We start from the raw sequence: 19,384 nt of genomic DNA, 5'->3' as shown, positions 1-19,384 counted from the left end.
GCCCAGTTGCCCTGAGGCCTGTGGAATCTTAGCTCCCCAGCCAGGGATCAAACCCACATCCCCTGCATTGGAAGGCAGATTCTCAATCACTGAACCACAAGGGAAGTCCCTAACTTCAATTCTTAACAACAGCAAATAATAAGTTGCCAGTAAATGATAAAAACTCACTATGTGACAGATATTATGTATGGCTCTTTTGTGTCTTATTTCGTTTAATCCTTGTTACAAGCCTATTCAGTTCAGTTCCGTCACTCAGTCGTGTCCGACTCTTGGTGACCCCATGGACTGCAGCACTCCAGGCTTCCCTGTCCATCAACAACTTCCGGAGCGTGCTCAAACTCATGTCCATAGAGTCATTGATGACATCCAACCATCTCATCCTCTGTCGTCCCCTTCTCCTCCTGACTTCAATCTTTCCCAGCATCAGGGTCTTTTCCAATGAGTCAGTTCTTTGCATTAGGTGGCCAAAGTATGGGAGTTTCAGCTTCAGTATCAGTCCTTCCAAGTTATTCTTATTTTGTTCATATGGAAGCAAGGGCAAAGAGATTCAGTGATTTGCCCATATTTCATGACTAATTGTGGAGGAGCCAAGCTGCAATACAGGTTTTTTGTTTTCATATCAGTTTCTTCTCTTTTTTAAATATTTATTTGGCTGCACCAGGTCATGATTGCGGCACATGGGATCTTGGATCTCAGTTGTGGCATACAAGCTCTTTTTTAGCATATGGGATCTAGTTGCCTGATCGAGGATTGAACCCAGGACTCCTGCATTGGAAGCATGGAGTCTTACCCACTGGACCACCAGGGAAGTCCCTCAGATCAGTTTCTTCAAAACCATTCCAGCTGCTTCTCTGAGGAGAAAGATGGACTGATAAGTAAGACATGAGATATTTAAAACAGAAAAATGGACACCATTTATAAGCAAGTGCTTGGGATGGGTAGATGGGTGATTTTAAAAATTGGTTTCTTTGTTCAATAAATACTTATTAAATATCTGGTATGTTCCAGGTCCAGGATAAGAACTGTAGAATCACTGATACAGTCTACCATACACAGTTCTTGCCTTTTCATAGACTGTAGGGAGAGACTAACACACAAGTATATTATAACACCGTGTACTCTATCATTGCATTTAGTACATTGTCTGTCTTATGTGGTAATATGGCAACAAAGAGAAGGCAAATCTTACCTGGGGTAAGGAGAAGAGAGCCTTCTTGAAGGAGACGATATTTCAATTGCATTTCATAGGCTGGAGTAGTCAATTTTAAGGGATGGAGAAAGGGCATTCCATACAGAGGGGTAGCATATATCAAAGAGAGCATGATAAGCACATTAAATAACATAATCTAGCTCTAATACTTGGAGAAGGAAATGGCAACCCCCTCCAGTGTTCTTGCCTGGAGAATCCCAGGGATGGGGGAGCCTGGTGGGCTGCCGTCTCTGGGGTCGCACAGAGTCGAACACGACTGAAGAGACTTAGCAGCAGCAGCAGCTCTAATACTAAAGTGCAGAATTTAGAAATAATATTGTTGAGTTCAGAGGGCTAGGGTCACTATTTTTTCATCAATCCTTACTATAGCCTAAAAACTATTTTAATAATGCTAAATCTCAAGGACACTTACATGACAACCTTAACCATCAAAAATATAGTTAAGTACCTAGGAGGGGAAAGAAAATAAGAAGACTGACATGTATTGAATACCATTCATGCTGTCTCAACACTTCACATTAACTCTATAATACTAATATTAATGTACCTATTTTATGTTACTTGGAGGAGGGCATGGCAACCCACTCCAGCATTCTTGCCTGGAGAGTCCCCATGGACAGAGGAGCCTGGCGGGCTGCAGTCCAAGGGGTCACAAAGAGTCAGACACAACCGAGTGACTAAACACAGCACATTTATGTTAAGACTTAAAAACATTTAGGAACTTGCCCACAGCAAGCTAGGAAGTGGTAAAATCAGAGTTGGTGGTTTGGTGACTCTAAAGTCCAAGTTCTTTTTATGCTTTTGTAGGAAAGGAAAAATATCTTTTCCCCCACTGTCCTTCCAAGATTTTGACTGGGGTCCCTGAAACAAAAGACAGATTAACAAGAGTAAAGCAGACAAATTTATTTATGAGTTTTATGTAATATGGGAGCTTTTGTAAGGAAACGATGACCATAAGAATGATTTTAGTCAAGTGTGATGAAGAGTAGAAAGTCATGGGAGAGAGTGACAGGACAGAAGGAGTATAAGCCAAGTGTAGTGGACTGAGGGACACTTAGTAGGGCCTCTTCGGTGAGAGTCCTCCCGGTGTCCCTCTGTCTTCAGACATAAGGATGCTCCTCTCCTCCAGGTCTGGGTGGTGGTGCGGTGGGCGAGGGTGGGTAGGGCTCTCACGTGAGAGTCTTATGATCTGTTTCAGGGAGGCCTCAGAAAGTTCCACCTGGAATTGCTGCATCTCAAATTCCTTTAACGTAAGATATTCAATGGGCTTCCCTGCGGTGCTAGCAGTAAAGAACTCGCCTGCCAATGCAGGAGACATAAGAGACATGGGTTCAGTCCCTGGGTCAGGAAGATCCCCTGGAGGTGGCTGTCCTGGAGATTCCCCGTGGACGGAGGAGTCTGGCAGGCTACAGCCCGTAGGATCACAGAGAGTCAGACACGACTAAAGCGACTTAGCACGCACGCACGCAAGATATTCAGTGTCAAGGGGCAGCATGTCCTGAACTCCGTCACTTTATTTCCTTGTAAGAGCCCAAAGTTAAGCATCTCAAAGTGTTTATACTATAACTTCCTTATGTACTTTACCCATAAGAAAGTTCCTTGAACTCCGACTCAGGTGGTTTACTTTCATAAATCACAAATCTATTTCGATTACCCACTGCTCATCATCTCAGACAGAGATTAAAAATTAACTTCCTCTTTCTGCCTCAGTTTTACCACTAGCACCACACTGCATACCACTTAAGTCATTTTCCTAAAACAGAGCTAGTCACATCGCTTATCCAAACGAAAACCTTTACTGCCTTCCAGTTGCCTTCATCATAAAGTTTGAGCTCAGCACAGTATTCAGGGTTTTCCACTTAGCCCTGGGCTTGTCCAGCTGTGTGTTTCTCTCCTTCCCTCTCTCTCCCCACCCTTCCTTTCCCTCTCTTTCTCCCTCTCCCCATCTCTCTTGCTTCCTCTGTCTTCCTTCTCCACCTGTCTCTCCTACTCTCTCGGTCTCATCCCCTTTCCTTTTACCATGACTCTAGTTACGTTGGAGTTTTTTATTGTTCCCTGAACATAGTATATTCTTTTCCCCTAAAATGTTCTATCATTCTCTATCTGATATGATCTGCCAAAATCTAATTCATCCTTCAAAGCACATTTGAATGTTACCAACCCTGTGAAATCATCTCCCATCTCCCTGGATTAAATTTACACTCACAATACTATTGTCACCTGGATTAGTGCTCTTAGCATTTTATTTGATGATTAGCTGTGTATCTGTACACCAGTTATATTGTGAGTGTGTTCATGCTCACCGTAGAGTATGAAAGTCATTAGCTGAACCTCAAAAACTAAAATACTGGACACTCAGAATGTTTATTGAATAAATAAAGCTTAGTTATCCAAATTAACAGAGGCATTAAAAACAGTGAATTAGAAAGGGAAAAATGAGATTATAAGTTACAATAGGCATCGTGATTGTAGCAAAAATGGCAGCTCTCAGCAAAGGGAAGGTAGAAACCACATCTCCTGCATTGGCAGGCGGGTTCTTACCACTAGCGCCACCTGGGAAGCCCCCACATAACACATAAACGACTAAAAAATACCAGTCTGGGACACTTTGCTGTGGAGCCAAACATCCAATTTCTTTTGGTGAACCTTGAAGTGGCACTATTATTATATTATAGAATATAATTGATAAGAAGAGTAATGATCTCATGTCATTACAAAAGTATTTACAACTTGTTCTGCATAGCATGTTTAAGAAAGCATGGTAGCATAAACACAGTCATGCAGATGAGTGGAATAGAACTGAGACTCCAGAGATAAACCCATGTGTCTACAGTTAACTCATTTTTGACAAAAGTGCCAAGACTATTCAATGAGGAAAGAATAATCTCTTCAACAAACGGTGCTGGGACAACGGGAAAAGAATAAAGTTGGGCTCCTACCTTACAGCATGTACAGAAATTAGCTCATAATGGATCCTAAATGTTGTAAGCATTAAAACAGTATAACTTTAGGAGAAAACTTTGATGTCATTCCTTATGACCTTGGATTTGAGAATGGATTCTTAGGTATGACACCAAAAGTGCAGACAACAAAAGAAAGAATAGATAAATTGGGCTTCATCAAAATTTAAAACTTTTTGGATCAAGGGACATGAGAACATGAAAAGACAACCAAAGCATAGGAAGTGTTATCTGCAACTCATATATCTGATAAGCATCTATTATCTAGAATATGTATAAAACTGTTACAACTCAACAGAAGGCACACAGTTCAATTTAAAAATGGGCAAAGGACTTGAAAAGGCAATGGTCAATCAGTGTGTGAAAATATACTCAATATCATTTGTCATTCAGTTCAGTTCAGTCGCTCAGTCATGCCCGACTCTTCACGACCCCTTGAACAGCAGCACGCCAGGCCTCCCTGTCCATCACCAACTCCTGGAGTTTACCCAAACTCATGTCCATTGAGTCAGTGATGCCATCCAGCCATCTCATCCTCTGTCGTCCCCTTCTCCTCCCACCTTCAATATTTCCCCGCATCAGGGTCTTTTCCAATGAGTCAACTCTTCGCATGAGGTGGCCAAAGTATTGGAGTTTCAGCTTCAGCATCAGTCCTTGCAATGAATACTCAGGACTGATTTCCTTGAGGATTGACTGGTTGGACCTCCTTGCACTCCAAGGGACTCTCAAGAGTCTTCTCCAATACTGCAGTTCCAAAGCATCAATTCTTCGGCACTCAGCCTTCTTCACAGTCCAACTCTCACATCTATACATGACTACTGGTAAAACCATAGCCTTGACTAGATGGACCTTTGTTGTCAAAGTAATGTCTCTGCTTTAAAATACGCTGTCGAAGTTGGTCATAGCTTTTCTTCCAAGAGGCGTCTTTTCATTTCACGGCTGCAGTCACCATCTGCAGTGATTTTGGAGCCCCAAAATATAAAGTCTCTCACTGTTTCCATTGTTTCCCCATCTATTTGTCGTGAAGTGATGGGACCAGATGCTATGATCTTCGTTTTCTGAATGCTGAGTTTTAAGCCAGGCTTTTCACTCTCCTCTTTCACTTTCATCAAGAGGCTCTTTAGTTCTTTGCTGTCTGCCATAATGGTGGTGTCATCTGCATATCTGAGGTAATTGATATTTCTCCCAATTGATATTGGTATTTCTCTCCAATTGATATTGCTGGCATCTTGATTCCAGCTTGTGCTTCATCCAGCCTGACATTTTGCCGGATGCACTCTGCATAAATGTTAAATAAGCAGACTGACAGTATATAGCCTTGACATACTCCTTTCCCAATTTGGAACCAGCCTGGTGTTCCATGTCCAGTTATAACTGTTGCTTCTTGATCTGCACACAGATTTCTCAGGAGGCAGGTCTGGTAATCCCATCTCTTTAAGAATTTTCTACAGTTTTTTTGTAATCCACACAGTCAAAGGCTTTGGCATAGTCAATAAAGCAGAAGTAGATGTTTTCCTGGAACTCTCTTGCTTTTTTGATGATCCTGCCTTTTTCTAAATCCACCTTGAACATATGGAAGTTCATGATTCACGTACTATTGAAGCCTGGTTTGGAGAATTTTAAGCATTACTTTACTAGAGTGTGAGATAAGTGAATTGTGCAGTAGTCTGAACATTCTTTGGCATTGCCTTTCTCTGGTATTGGAATGAAAACTAATCTTTTCCAGTCCTGTGGCCATTGCTGAGTTTTCCAAATTTGCTGGCATATTGAGTGCCACACTTTAAGAGCATCATCTTTTAGGATTTGAAATAACTCAACTGGAATTTCATCACCTCCACTAGCTTTGTGCATAGTGATGCTTTGTAAGGCCCACTTGACTTCACACTCCAGGATGTCTGGCTCTAGGCGAGTGATCACACCATCGTGGTTATCTGGGTCATTAAGATCTTTTTTTGCCACCTCTTCTTAATATCTTCTGCTTCTGTTAGGTCCATGCAATTTCTGTCCTTTATTGTGTCCATATTTGCATGAAGTGTTCCCTTGGTATCTCTAATTTTCTTGAAGAGATCTCTAGTCTTTCCCATTCTGTTGTTTTCCTCTATTTCTTTGCATTGATCTCTGAGGAAGGCTTTCTTATATCTCCTTGCTATTCTTTGGAACTCTGCATTCAAATAGGTATATCCTTCGTTTTCTCTTTTGCCTTTCATTTCTCTTCTTTTCTCAGCTATTTATATGGCCTCCTCAGGCAACCATTTTGCCTTTTTGCATTTTTTCTCTTGGAGATGGTCTTGATCATTGCCTCCTGTACAATGTCACGAACCTCTGTCTATGGTTCTTCAGGCACTCTGTCTATCAGATCTAATCCCTTGAATCTATTTTTCACTTCCACTGTAGAATTATAAGGGATTTGATTAAGGTCAAACCTGAATGATCTAGTGGTTCTCCCTACTTTCTTCAATTTAAGTCTGAATTTTACAGTAAGGAGTTCAGACCTGAGACACAGTCAGCTCCTGGTCTTGTTTTTGCTGACTATATAGAGCTTCTCCATCCTTGGCTGCAAAGAATATAATCAATCTGATTTCTGTATTGACCATCTGGTGATGTCCATGTGTAGAGTCTTCTCTTGTGTTGTTGGAAGAGGGTGTTTGCTATGACCAGTGCGTTCTCTTGGCAAAACTCTGTTAGCCTTTGCCCTGCTTCATTTTGTACACCAAGGCCAAATTTGCCTGTTACTCCGGGTATCTGTTGACTTGCTACTTTTGCATTCCAGTCACCTATAATGAAAAGGACATCTTTTTGAGGTGTTAGTTCTAGAAGGTCTTGTAGTTTTTCATTGAACCATTCAACTTCAGCTTCTTTAGCATTACTGGTTGGGGCATAGACTTGGATTACTGTGATATTGAATGGTTTGCCTTGGAAACGAATAGAGATCACTCTGTCATTTTTGAGATTGCATCTAAGTACTACATCTTTTATTGACTATGAAGGTTATTCCATTTCTTCTAAGGGATTCTTGCCCACAGTAGTAGATATAATGGTCATCTGAATGAAATTCACCCATTCCAGTCCATTTTAGTTCACCGATTCCTAAAATGTCAATGTTCACTCTTGTCATCTCCTGATTGACCGTTTCCAATTTACCTTGATTCATGGACCTAACATTCCAGGTTCCTATGCAGTATTGCTCTCTACAGCATCGGACTTTACTTCCATCACCAGTCAGATCCACAACTGGGTATTTTTGCTTTGGCTCCATCCCTTCATTCTTTCTGGAGTTATTTCTCCACTTTCTCCAGTAGCACGCTGGGCACCTACTGACCTGGGGAGTTCATCTTTCAGTATCCTATCTTTTTGCCTTTTCATACTGTTCATGGGATTCTCAAGGCAAGAATACTGAAGTGGTTTGCCATTCTCTTCTCCAGTGGACCACGCGCTGGCAAGGATGTGCAGAAATTGGAACTATTGTGCTTTGCTCATGTGGATATAAAAGAGTGAAGCTGCAGTGGAAAGAAGTTTGGAGGTTCCTCAGAAAGGCGTAGCATTACCATAATATCCAGCAGTTTACTCCTAGGTATATACCCAAGCATTGAAAAAAATGTGTTCATACAAAACTTTGTAAACAAATCTTCAAAGCATCACTATTCATGATAGCTAAAATATGAAAACAACCCAAATATCCATCAACTAGTGAGTGGATTCTAAAAATCCACTTTATTTTGCTGGATTAGCTTTATTTTTGCTTCTCAAGAAATAAAATATTACGGGTAAAGTCCCTTTTGTATCCCTCCTTGATTCCATTTCCCTTCCTCCTGCTTCCAGAGAAAATCACTGTCCTGAACCAGATGTGAAGTGACTCTGTCCCACTTATTTTTTATACATTGAATCCGCAAGCATTCCGTAGTGTTGTTTGATGTGATTCTTAAACTTTATATGAAAAGTATCATACCTATCCAGCTACATTTTGCTTTTATCACTCAACATTTTATTTTATTTTAGGCTAAATCATGTGGCCTGTGGGATCTTAGTTTCCTGACCAGGGATTGAACCCAGGCTCTTCTCAGTGAGAGCACAGGATTCTAATCACTGGACTGTTGGGGAATTCCCTCCACATTTTAAATATATTACAAAACTTAGGTAAGTTTGAGACATTAAAAGATTGTCACAAATGTCACTTAATTTGGTGTCCCTCTGTTGAGTGTTCCACTATCTCTATGCAACCCTGTTTAACTATTTCATTAGCTGAAAATTCTAATGAATCAAGGTAATATATGAAATACAAGACAATTCTGTGGTCCAAAAATATAGTTTTACTATGGTATACATACTTCTCTGTTAAAACTAAAATTACAGTGTTTAAGCATACTTAAAAGGGACAGCAAGTACCCAAGAATTTTGTTTAATTATATTTCAGTTTCTGGAGGACATTGGCCATATATGTAATTCAAGTTTTTATAAAAATTAACATTACTGAGAAATGTAAGTACATTCCAAATATTCAGATAACTTGGCAATAAAACTATGCAAATAACCATATAAGGTCAAAAGTATGGGCTAGATCATAACAATATTTAATATCAAACACACGTGGCTCTGTCTGTTTTTATCTTTAGATCAGAACTTACAATAGTGTATAGTCAGACCAATACTTAGGCTTCAACCGTATTTGCTTTGAGAAACTAATTTTATCAATGGGTAAACTTTGGTGTTTGATGGTTTTATACATCCTTCAGGTACTCCTACACCTCACTTGAGTCTGGCTGTTTTTCATAACTGTATATGAGACAAAAGCAATCATTCTTTTGACTCAGGAAAGATATTTATTCTGACATGAAGTGTTGTGTAAGTCCCTGAGCTTCTCCTCCCTCTCCCATTCTGCCCTCTTTTTGTATTCATACTGTGAGCTACAAGAACTCAAAGATGGACCAGAGGTTTATCTCCTGTTAGTATCCTCCAGCACCGGAGCCGTTAGCTTGGCAATTCATTTATGCATCTTTCTGGATGGATCATGGCTAACTCATGATCCCCCTCAATGACAGCATTTTCCTGGGTGGTATTTTTTGTTGTTGATCATTCTGCTTAAATATGAGTTATTTTTCTCTGTGAGTCATTGTATCAACATAGGTGTGGTTGGTTAAGTAAACACAAAGGAGATAAATGAGCTAAATCCGAACCTGTAGAAACACTCAATTTTCAGTGCTTATAGTAATGACTTGCACATTTGTAATATTTATATCTTGCTTCTTTTCATGGGGGAAGGCAATGGCACCCCACTCCAGTACTCTTGCCTGGAAGATCCCATGGGCGGAGGAGCCTGGTGGGCTGTAGTCCATGGGGTCGCGAAGAGTCGGACACGACTGAGCGACTTCACTTTCACTTTTCACTTTCATGCATTGGAGAAGGAAATGGCAACCCACTCCAGTGTTCTTGCCTGGAGAACCCCAGGGGCGGGGGAGCCTGGTGGGCTGCCGTCTATGGGGTCACACAGAGTCAGACACGACTGACACGACTTAGCAGCAGCAGTGAGTGTGCAAGCAAAAAAAGAAGAAGAAGATAGGTGGAGGTAGGTAGGGAACGTTTCCCACCATGAGCTCAAGACAGGGAAGAAAAAACTGGCTTTTGAGTAACAAATATGCGCATGAAACACTTAAAAGGAAACAAAGATACTTAATAGTTCTCAGGTAGAATTAGTCACCATAACTGTAATACCTTCCAAAGTGTGCTTCTTCTTTGAACTTCCAGTTGAAATGAAACTCATGTTAACTAGCATGCAGCTTCTTGTCTTAAATATCAACACATTTCAAAACCAGGTTGAGAAGTCAATTTCAGTGTTAATCTAGGAACAGCCTAGAAGAACCTTGAAACTTCCTTTAACTTTAAAACATACAGCCTTCCAACTCTATTTAAAAAAAAAAAGTTCATTGAGGAACTTTTCAGCTTGTTTTTGCTTCATTTCATTGTTGGTTTTCACAGAGATAATAGTTCTTAATAATAATTGTTTCCAGTGAAAAGAAGTTCAAGGCAAGTTGAAAATACTTTTGAATGAGCTCCAACAACTTACAATTTATATAGAATGCAGCACTCTCTTACTCATAGGTAATATTGTTTGGTCATTGTTAACATGTTAGGTACAAGATCAATGATTTCTGCCTAATAATACCTTGCTCTTTAAAGTGTGTTTAGTGTTTACTTATCATCTGGTTTTAATGTGGTGGAGTCATAATACATAAAAGAGGATGTTCGCTAGAGACATCTTTTGGGTTACACCCATTAACACAAAAGTTGTAATGTTTTCCAAAATGCCTTCATTTAATTACCAGTTATGCCAAACTTTTCACAAGTTGCATCAATGGTGAGTCACTTACACTAAAACCCACCAGTGTGAACAATAGAACAAAAGAAAGGCGCAAAAGAAGTTTCAGTCTCTAGACAAAAGTAGAATTTTCAAAAGGTACAGAGAAATAACCTTTTGTCAACTTTCCATCCTATAGAGGAGCTTAAGAAAAAGACTAAATAGTCTAGTACCATGTAAACATTTAATAGAAAACTAATATTTCAGCAGGTGTGCATGTTGCTTTTAAATAGAATACAGTAATCCTTTGATCATGTTTCTGAAAAGGTTTTCTTTCCCAGATATGTTGCAGCAACTTTTCTTAAAGGTATAGCTTTCCTTTCTGGAAATCTCTTGATATCATTATTACTTTCTGTTTAAAAAAATAATAAAAAAATAAAAATGAAAACCTCCATGAAAGTAATTTGGAAAGTAAGTATTGGCCATTCTACTTTTAGAATGGAGTAGGAAATAGCAACCCATTCCAGTATTCTTGCTTGGAAAATTTGGAAAATTCCATGAACAGAAGAGCCTGGCAGGAACCGTGAGGTTCCAAACCATGAGGTTCCAAAGAGTTGGACACAATTGAGCAGCATGTGCTGCTTTTAGAATCTCTCCTATTTTGATAAATTGACTAACTTCTATTATTAGTCCTGTTATTAACTGATATTAAGCTTTAATATAGATAGAATTATCCTTTTCTTCATAAGACCACACTATATGAACATAATGAATTTCACTAATAATTATAATAATAAAATAATAATTAGATGATCGAGTTCACTATCAAATATTTATAGTATTCCTACTACATATTTAGGACTAAACTATATACTGTGTTAGATAAATTTGAGAAGCAGTTAAAGACTATAAGTCTTTAACTTATAAGCCTCTTCAAGAGGCTTATAGTCTGAGGGAATGACATTAACATACATTAACATAGTATGTTCAGGATTAAAACTATACGTGACACCAAAATAATAGCCAGCCGAACTGTCAGCAATTAGAAAAGTTGTTGTTTTTTTAAAAAAAAACTATACAATTTTTAAAACTATAAAACATATTAAGGTTTTGAGGTTATCACCTCAAAACACTGCAAAATGTTTTCATCATGTTTTGTCAAAGCCCTATTGACATAGGCTGAGGCCAAACCTCTCCATCGCTGCCTCACATACTTTAATTCAAACCTGCATCCTAGCTTGCCTCCAAGATAGATTTCCTGCCTCTCTCTGCTCTTACCTTCTCCTAAATCTGTCACCCATATTGCACCCAGAACGATCTGCCTACAAATGCTTGTTTAAAACTCCAGTAGTTCCTCGCTGCCAACAGAATAAAACGCAAGTTCTTTCATGTGCAGGTAAGACTTCTGGCTCCTCATTGCTCCATCCTGTCTTCTGCATTTCTCCATCTAGACTTTTATGTTCTAGTAATACTGGACTTTCTTTCTTTTTTTGGTCCCATATACACACATACTATTTCAGGCCTTTGATGCCTTTTTCTTATTATGTTCTCTCTACCTGGATTGCCCTTTCTGTGAGTCTTTGCTTATCTAATTTCTTATTCATCTTTTAAGACTGCAATTCAGGCATCATTTTCTCCTGAGGTCTTAGGTTGAACTTGAAAATCCCTTTCTCAATTATCCCATAACAACCTCTGGAAATCTCTATTTGGGGTCTAATGTATGTTGAAAGCATTTATACACATATGGAGAGAGGATATGTCTTTTTTATGTCATCAGTGCCTAACACCAAACTTAATGCATATGTTGTGTGTTTTCTGGTGTAACCATCTAACTGTATAATAGTTTAGTAGGCATTTTCTTTCTTGTATATTGCTTTACTGTTTTTTAGCTAATTTGCTTAGGCAAATTTGCCTCTTTGTAACAGTTTTTTCATCTTTAAAGTGAAGATAATAATTGCTAACACTTATTAAGCCTCTGCTATGTTGCAGGTATTCTTCTAAGTACTTTGCATGTGTGCAAAGTGGGGTAGGTGCTATTATCATCCTTATTTGACACATAAGAGAACTGAAGCATAAGAAAAGAAACTTTGGGGCTTCCCTGGTGGTCCAGTGGTTACGAACCCACCTTTCAATGCAGGGGATGCTGGTTTGATCCCTGGTCTGGAAACTAAGATCCCATATGTTGGGGCAACTAAGCACGTGCATTGCAACTACTGAGCTCACCCACTCTGGAGCCCAGGGAGCCACAGCTAGAGAGAAGCTCACACAAGATCCTCCTGACACCGCCAAAAATAAATAAGTATTAGAAAAAGAAAGGTAACCATTTTGCATAGTTAGTAAGTGGAATAGCTGAACTTCTAGCCTTAAGCAGTCAGATTTCAGAATTCAGACTTTGAACAGCTTCACAATGCTATATCACATGAGCAAGGTTAATCAGGGGACCAAGTGAGGTGCCCGTGACTACACTTTGTAAAAAGCATATGTTGTCTTTAGTGTTTTCTATGTAGAGGATCATGTCATCTGCAAACAGTGAGAGTTTTACTTCTTTTCCAATCTGGATTCCTTTTATTTCTTTTTCTTCTTTGATTGTTGTGGCTAAAACTTCCAAAACTATATTGAATAGTAGTGGTGAGAGTGGGCACCCTTGTCTTGTTCCTGACTTTGGGGGAAATGCTTTCAATTTTTCACCATTGAGGATAATGTTTGCTGTGGGTTTATCATATATGGCTTTTATTATGTTGAGGTATGTTCCTTCTGTGCCTGCTTTCTGGAGAGTTTTTATCATAAATGGGTGTTGAATTTTTTCAAAGGCTTTCTCTGCATCTATTGAGATAATCATATGGCTTTTATCTTTCAAATTGTTAATGTGGTGTATCACATTGATTGATTTGTGAATATTGAAGAATCCTTGCATCCCTGGGATAAAGCCCACTTGTTCATGATGTATGATCTTTTTAATATGTTGTTGGATTCTGTTTGCTAGAATTTTGTTGAGGGTTTTTGCATCTATATTCATCAGTGATATTGGCCTGTAGTTTTCTTTTTTTGTGGAATCTTTGTCTGGTTTTGGTATTAGGGTGATGGTGGCCTCATAGAATGAGTTTGGAAGTGTACCTTCCTCTGCAATTTTCTGGAAGAGTTTGAGTAGGATATGTGTTAGCTCTTCTCTAAATTTTTGGTGGAATACAGCTGTGAAGCCGTCTGGTCCTGGGCTTTTGTTTGTTTGAAGATTTTTATTACAGTTTCGATTTCTGTGCATGTGATGTGTATGTTCAGATTTTCTATTTTTTCCTGGTTCAGTTTTGGAAGGTTATACTTTTCTAAGAATTTGTCCATTTCTTCCAAGTTGTCCATTTTATTGGCATATAGTTGCTAATAATAGTCTCTTATGATCCTTTGTATTTCTGTGTTGTCTGTTGTGATTTCTCCATCTTCATGTCTAATTTTGTTGATTTGATTTTTCTCCCTTTTTTTCTTGATGGGTCTGGCTAATGATTTGTTTATTTCATTTATCTTCTTAAAGAACCAGGTTTTAGTTTTGTTGATTTTTGCTATAGTCTCCTTTGTTTCTTTTTCATTTATTTCTGCTCTGATTTTTATGATTTCTTTCCTTCTACTAACTTTGAGATTCTTTATTTCTTCTTTTTCTAGTTGCTTTAGGTGTAAAGTTAGGTTATTTATTTGATTTTTCTCTTGTTTCTTGAGGTAGGCTTGTATTGCTATGAACCTTCCCCTTAGCACTGCTTTTGCTGAATCCCATGGGTTTAGGTTGTCGTGTTTTCATTTTCATTCATTTATATGCATGTTTTTATTTCCTTTTTTTATTTCTTCTGTGATTTGTTGGTTATTCAGAGGTATGTGGTTTAGCCTCCATATGTTTGTGTTTTTAATAGTTTTTTTTTCCTGTAATTGACATCTAATCTTACTGCATTGTGATCAGAAAATATGCTTGAAATGATTTCAAGTCTTTTGAATTTACCAAGGCTAGATTTATGGTTCAGGATGTGATCTATCCTGGAGAATATCCTGTGTGCACTTGAGAAAAAGGTGAAATTCATTGTTTTGGGGTAAAATGTCCTATAGATATCACTTAGGTCTAATGGGTCCATTGTATCATTTAAAGCTTGTGTTTCCTTTCTAATTTTCTGTTTGGTTGATTTATCCATAAGTGTGAGTAGGGTATTAAAATCTCCTACCATTGTTGTGTTACTGTTAATTTCCTCTTTCATACTTGTTAGCATTTGCCTTATGTATTCCTATGTTGGGTGCATATATATTTATAATTGTTAAATCTTCTTCTTGGATTGATCCTTTGATCATTATGTAGAGACCTTCTTTGTCTCTTTTCATGGTCTTTATTTCAAAGCCTATTTTTATCTGATATGAGTATTGCTACTCCTACTTTATTTTGGTCTCCATTTGCATGAAATATCTTTTTCTAGCCCTTCACTTTCAATCTGTATGTGTCCCTTGGTCTGAGGTGGGTCTCTTGTAGACAGCATATATAGGAGTCTTGTTTTTGTATCCATTCAGCCAGTCTTTGTCTTTTGGTTGGGGCATTCAACCCATTTACATTTGCAGATGACATGATCCTCTACATAGAAAACCCTAAAGACACCACCAGAAAATTACTAGAGCTAATCAATGAATATAGTAAAGTTGCAGGATATAAAAATATAGAGAAATCCCTTGCATTCCTATACACTAACAATGAAACAACAGAAAGAGAAATTAAGGAAACAATCCCATTCACCATTGCAATGAAAAGAATAAAATACTTAGGAATAAATTTGCCTAAAGAAACAAAAGACCTTTATGTAGAAAACTATAAAACACTGATGAAAGAAATCAAAGATGACACAAATAATTGGAGAGACATACCATGTTCATGGATCAGTTCAGTTCAGTTCAGCCGCTCAGTTGTGTCCAACTCTTTGAGACCCCATGAACTGCAGCACGCCAGGCCTCCCTGTTCATCACCAACTCCTGGAGTCCACCCAGACCCATGTCCATTAAGTTGGTGATGCCATCCAACCATCTCATCCTTTGTCATCCCCTTCTCCTGCCCTCAATCTTTCCCAGCATCAGGGTCTTTTCCAATGAGTCAGCTCTTTGCATCAGGTGGCCAAAGTATTGGATTTCAACTTCAACATCATTCCTTCCAATGAACACCCAGGACTGATCTCCTTTAGGATGGACTGGTTGGCTCTCCTTGCAGTCCAAGGGACTCTCAAGAGTCTTCTCCAACACCACAGTTCAAAAGCATCAATTCTTCGGCACTTGGCTTTCTATACAGTCCAACTCTCACATCCATACATAACTACTGGAAAAACCATAGCCTTGACTAGATGGGTCTTTGTTGATGGATCAGAAGAATCAATGTAGTGAAAATGAGTATACTACGCAAAGCAATCCCTATCAAGCTACCAATAGTATTTTTCACAGAACTAGAACAAATAATTTCACAATTTGTATGGAAACACAAAAAACCTCGAATAGCCAAAGCAATCTTGAGAAAGAAGAATAGAACTGGAGGAATCAACCTGCCTGACTTCAGACTATACTACAAAGCTACAGTCATCGAGACAGTATGGTACTGGCACAAAGACAGAAATACAGATCAATGGAACAAAATAAAAAGCCCATAAATAAATCTACACACCTATGGACACCTTATCTTCGACAAAGGAGGCAAAAATATACATTGGAGAAAAGACAATCTCTTTAACAATTGGTGCTGGGAAAACTGGTAAACCACCTGTAAAAGAATGAAACTAGAGTACTTTCTAATACTATACACAAAAATAAACTCAAAATGGATTAAAGATCTAAATATAAGACCAGAAACTATAAAACTCCTAGAGGAAAACATAAGCAGAACCCTCTCTGACATAAATCACAGCCAGATCCTCTATGACCCACCTCCCAGAGTAATGGAAATAAAAGCAAAAATAAATAAATGGGACCTAATTAAACTTAAAATCTTTTGCACAATGAAGGAAACTATAAGAAAGGTGAAAAGACAGCCTTCAGAATGGGAGAAAATAATAGCAAATGAAGCAACTGACAAAGAATTAATCTCAAAAATATACAAGCAGTTCATGCAACTCAGTACCAGAAAAATGAACAACCCAGTTAAAAAAATGGGCCAAAGAACTAAGCAGACATTGCCCCAAAGAAGACATACAGATGGCTAAAAAACACATGAAAAGATGCTCAACATCACTCATTATCAGAGAAATGCAAATCAAACCACACTGTGCTGCCTCTCAAATGTTAGTTATTATAAATACAGTCATTGTGTGCTCCCTACAGGTGAATTTTATCACATACATCTTCCCATTTACATTGTATGTATCTGAAATTAAATGCGCTTTAATCAAACTGGGTTTATTCCATTTGGAACCAAAAGGAAGTGTTCTGAAGTGAAACATATCTGTCATTGCAAATGAGGACTTTCAGGGTTGGCACCTTTAAATAACTTGCTTATCTTCTTAAAAGGCATGTGTTTAAATTTAGAATCACATATATACTAAATTACTTACACATATGTTGTAACTAGTGCAGGAAATCAATGAAAAATTCTATTGTGATTTAGAAATCTAAGTAGTTCCTTATTATCTAATTAGTTACTTCTTAAATAAAAAGTATCAGCATTATATCCTCTTCTAAAGAATTATAGCAGATAAAATAGCCACAGACACATTAAAAAAAAAATCCTATATTGGGATCCACTGCTTAATGGAAATAGAGGATATTAGTTCCAAACACCCTTACTTTAGTGGAGCTGGGTGACAAAATAGAGTGATTTCATGTTAGTGCTGGTTTTTAACATTTAATTTCCTTTTTACTAAAGTAGTTTGACCTTTGTGGAACATGGGAAATGTAAAAGGATTGAAAGAAAACCCCAGGGTTCTCTCCAGAACCATCTTCTCCAAAGGATCTCACAAGCAAACCATCTGCTCTAGTATTACTCAGATGGGTAGGCTTATATCTTCTAACAGCAGAAATGCTAACTGAATCTCCTACACGAGAGACCCACAGGTTAATGTTGTCCTTAGAAGTTATATATTTGATATAATATTGGCATGTTTACCTAGCGGCTTGCTACGTGCTTAACATGTGAAGTTCCTTCTCATGGCTGTTTGTTTCTGTTGGACGCTACGTGTTAAAAATAATATAAGGTCAAATTCCATAGGAAAGCATGGTTCTGATTGAATTTCCAGTTCCAAACTCTGGACCTAAGCCAGTAGGATCTGGGAATGTGGCAGGGAGAGTATGCCTTACATGGCAGCACTCAAAAATGACTACTTAGGTTGATTAACTAGTGGTGAAGATAGGTTTGGAAAGATATTTCAACCAGGCTAATTAGCAAGCAGTCAGATGTGACAGAACAGTGAGTAAAATATATGCTGCCTCTCTGGAAGGGAGCTAAAAAATGCACTGGGAAAAGATGGAAATAAGTCAGATATGTGCTGGAGCCAGGGTGAGAAAGTTAGCCCCATTGCCTGCTTCATGCTGTTTAAAAATAGAAGCGAGAGCTCTTAAACGTGATTTGACTTAAGACTCAGAGTCCAAGCCTTAAGTCTGTGTCTTTAACTATATAATTTTTGGTGCAATTTATTATAGGCAATGTTGCCTTTAAGCCTATTTTAGAGTTTTAATTAAGACATAACATCTTTAAAAAAAAAAGCCCTTATGCATACATAGGTCTCCTATTTTGATTATTAAAATTTAATCACTGTTTACACACACACACACACACACACACACATGCACACAAAGCCCTTATGATGTCCCTCCAAACTGCTTTAGTCTAAATTTAAACTCTGAAAGGATCTGTTTCTTATCTTTTTAATTTCCTTTGTAAAATAGCCAGCAAAACACAGGTATTTATGCTGACACTTTTTGGAGCTAATGATACTATTATATGAAAAAATCTGCTCAAGAAAAGTACCCTTTTAAAATGGATTATGATTGTGAAAATGATGACTTCTCTTACGTGGCTCACACAATTAAAACTTTAACCATTGTCTGGTCACTCACTCACACTCGATTTTTGTCTCTTGGATTTTGGTTCTTGCTTATATTTCCGCTCTGGGATACTTTCAGTCGTCTGCCTGGAATGCCTTTCTCACCTTTTTAGCTTAATAAAATCCTGTTCATCTTTCGAGGAATACACACATTTTCAAATTTGGCTACACCACCTGTTAGTTCTGGCACTTGGGACTTTCAATCTTCATTATGACATGCAAGATCTTTAGTTGCAGCATGCAGGATCTAGTTCCCTGACCAGGGATCGAACCCCAGGCTCCCTGAATTGGGAATGCAGAGTCTTAGCCACTGGACAATCAGGGAGCTCCCTAAAGTATTAAATATTATCTCTTACAGAATCTTCTCTGTTTCCCACCCTCCATTCCTCCCCACAGAATGATTCCTTCTCCCTACTCATGGTTCTGTAGGATCTAGTACTGCTTCTATCACGGCACTTATCAGGTTATAATACAGGTAGTCTGTATTTGTCATTCTCCCAAATTAACTGTAAGCTGCTTGAAGGCAGGAATTGCCTTCTTCATCGTGGAACACCTATTCTCCATGTTCAAGAAATTAACACAAAGACTTGCACATGGTTGACAATATGTTTTGAAGCCAAAGAATCTTCAAAGTAGATATGCTGGTGAGCAGGGAGCATCCTTCCAAACATTTTGTCCTGCTTTGCTATTGAACTAGGCTTCCTGCTTGTCCACATTCTCCATGGTATAGAGATGGCCTTTCCTTCTTACACCGGCAAATTTGTTTACCAGTTGTTCTCACTATGAGATTGGACATGTTACTTTGAATCCATTTATTTATTCAGAAAGTATGTGTTCACTACCTATTCTGGCATTGCTGAAATTTTCAGCAATGTGAACCCATCATTTTTCT

Source organism: Bubalus kerabau, chromosome 4 (assembly GCF_029407905.1).
Source record: "Bubalus kerabau isolate K-KA32 ecotype Philippines breed swamp buffalo chromosome 4, PCC_UOA_SB_1v2, whole genome shotgun sequence".
NCBI classification, from domain to species: domain Eukaryota; kingdom Metazoa; phylum Chordata; class Mammalia; order Artiodactyla; family Bovidae; genus Bubalus; species Bubalus kerabau.
The sequence above is the reverse complement of the archived record's forward strand: the minus strand, read 5'-3'. Positions refer to the sequence as shown.